Below are 2,668 nucleotides of genomic sequence, written 5' to 3' on the forward strand. Positions count from 1 at the left end.
AGTTGCTCAGCCATGTCTGACTCTTTGTGTCTCCATGGACTGTAGCCTGTCAGACTTCTCTGTCCATGGAATTCTCTAGGCAAGAATACTGGAGTGGGTTGCCATGCTCTCCTCCAGGGGATCTTCCCAACCCAGGAGTCTAACCCAGGTCTCCTGCATTGCAGGAAGACTATCATCTGAGCCACCAAGGAAGCTGTCAAAAGGGGCTTGTAAAGATCAAGCTCTCAAAAGGGGCTTAGAATGCCCTTTGGCTTCTTGTTCCTTCCTATCTCTTTAGCCTCATTTTTTTCTGCCTCCCTCCTTACCTCAGTCTTCAACAACACAGAAAACAATTTTAGGTACTCTGCCTTCATATATGAGTTGTTACCCCCATGTTAAGTCTGATGAATTCCTTTTCTCCCTTCAAACACCAGCTAAAGTGCTCACTTCAGCAGCACAAAGAGTAATATTAGAACCACACAGAGGAGATGAGCAAGGCCCCCAGACAAAGATGGCATGCAAATCTGTGAAGAATTCTATGTTTTCATACTGTGTGATTCCACTCATAGGAGGTACATGGAGTAGTCAAAATCATGAAGACAGAGAGTAGAAAAGTGGTTAGGTTGGAGGAGGAGAGGGTAGTTATTGTTTAGGAGGTGGAATATCAGTTTTGCAAAATGAAACATTCTGTGGAGGGATGATGGTGATGGAAGCACCACAGTGTGAATATACCTACTGCCACTAAAGTGTGCACCTAAAATTAGTTAAGGAGGCAAATTTCATCTTATGTGCATTTTGCCAAAAATTTTTAAAAAATAGCTGAAATTCCAGTCTCCTTTTCTCTGTACCCTTCCCATTCCCAGGGGGAGTTATACATTTCCATTATTTAATCAGTAGATTAAAATAGCAGCACCTAAGTGAATGTCAAGAAGGCTAATCTTGAACTCACTGTAGTTTAATATTCAAATATGTGGTTGGACAATATAAATTTCTGAAAGATTGCCTGAGTGAAATACAACCCGTGTGTTTCTATAGATCCAAAACAATTCATCCTGGGAATGAGCCACACAAGCAGATCTTCATACATCTGGACCATATGGTTTATTCTCTTGTAAAACTGCTGTTATTAAATGTAACTTGCCATTATGTCATCATTGACCCATGCTTAAAACCACTGTAAGAAAGTCAGCCATGAAATCCATTAGAATTCAGGTGTGTTAAGAGTGGTGTACTGTTTATTGTTGTTTCAGTATCTATGAGGAAAAACACTTTAGTTTTGGCACCAAGAGTAGCTTTGTTTTAATTTTCTTTGGAGGTAATATCAATAATGTTATTAATTTTCTTATTTTTCTCTCCTTCAGAAAGCATAAAGACAAACTGGTGGCTCGTTCTAGAGTTTTCTAGGTCTTAGCTATACTATTCTGTATAGCCATTTGCTATTGACTTCAGATTATCCATTAAAACTTTTTTTTCCCCTCCAAATCCACTTCATTATTTGTGTCGCCTTTTATTTCATCTTGTTTCAGACCACTTTATATCCATTTTTAAATAAATGAGGAATAAATGAACTAGTAAAATTAACTAATAAATTCACCTTCCCTCTAAGTTCCTACTAAATATTGCGTCTATTTCTATTATTGTTTTTATCACTATTTATTTGTATTTCATGTCTGCTATTCACAGTGAACAATATACTCGTTTAATGCGTGATCTGTATCTTACTATAGTATTGTTTATCTCAGCAAAATTAGAATGCCTATGGAATAATATGCCTGTAAGTAAGTCTATTAGATTAAATTGATGTCTAAAAAGAAATGAAAAAGATAGTAATTCCTGAAATCAGAATGTAATTTATTCATCTTTTTAACACACATGCCAATTTTTTGCTAATTGGTAAAAGCTGAAGACTCAGATAATCTGCTGAAAGAATTCCCAGTCTTAAATTCTCATTTATTCTATTTCTTGTGACTATTAGCATTCATCCAAGTATTCAACTCAATTCTTGCTCTTTGTTATGTGTATATGTGCATGGTATAGCAGACTACAGTTATAGTAAGATGTATGGTTTTTCCAGTAGTCATGTATGGATGTGAGACTTGGACCATAAAGAAGGCTGAGTGCTGAAAAATTAATGCTGTTGAACTGTGGTGCTAGAGAACACTGTTGAGAGTGCCTTGGACTGCAAGGAGATCAAAGCAGATTTCCTAAAGGAAATCAACCCTGAATATTCATTGGAAGGACTGATGCTAAAGCTAAAACTCCAATACTTTGGCCACCTAATGAGAAGAGCCAACTCATTGGAAAAGACCCTGATGGTGGGAAAGATTGAAGGCAGGAGGAGAAGGACAGAAGATGAGATGGTTTGATGGCATCTCCAACTCAATGGACATGAGTTTGAGCAAGCTCTAGGAAATGGCGAAGGACAGGGAAGGCTGGTGTGCTGCAGTCCCCGGGGTCGCAAAGAGTTGGACACAACTGCGTGGCAGAACGACAACAACAGCAGCATAGTTGGGTGAACATATCTTTGTCTCACTCGATAAATAGATAGATTGTTGTTTAGCCACTAAGTTGTGTCTATCTGTTTTGCGACCCCATGGACTATAGTCTGCCAGGCTCCTCTGTCCTTGGGATTTCCCAGGTAAGAATACTGGAGTGGGTTGCCATTTCCTTCTCCAGGGGATCTTACAGA

General features: G+C 38.6%; 1 non-coding gene across 1 annotated transcript; it reads left to right on the top strand.

Moving 5' to 3' along the window:
• Nucleotides 1-418: 418 nt before the first annotated feature.
• Nucleotides 419-525, top strand: LOC122683978. Its single transcript, XR_006337887.1, has one exon. It is a non-coding gene; the product is annotated as a U6 spliceosomal RNA (small nuclear RNA).
• Nucleotides 526-2,668: the final 2,143 nt, after the last annotated feature.

Source organism: Cervus elaphus, chromosome 25 (genome assembly GCF_910594005.1).
Source record: "Cervus elaphus chromosome 25, mCerEla1.1, whole genome shotgun sequence".
Lineage (NCBI taxonomy): Eukaryota > Metazoa > Chordata > Mammalia > Artiodactyla > Cervidae > Cervus > Cervus elaphus.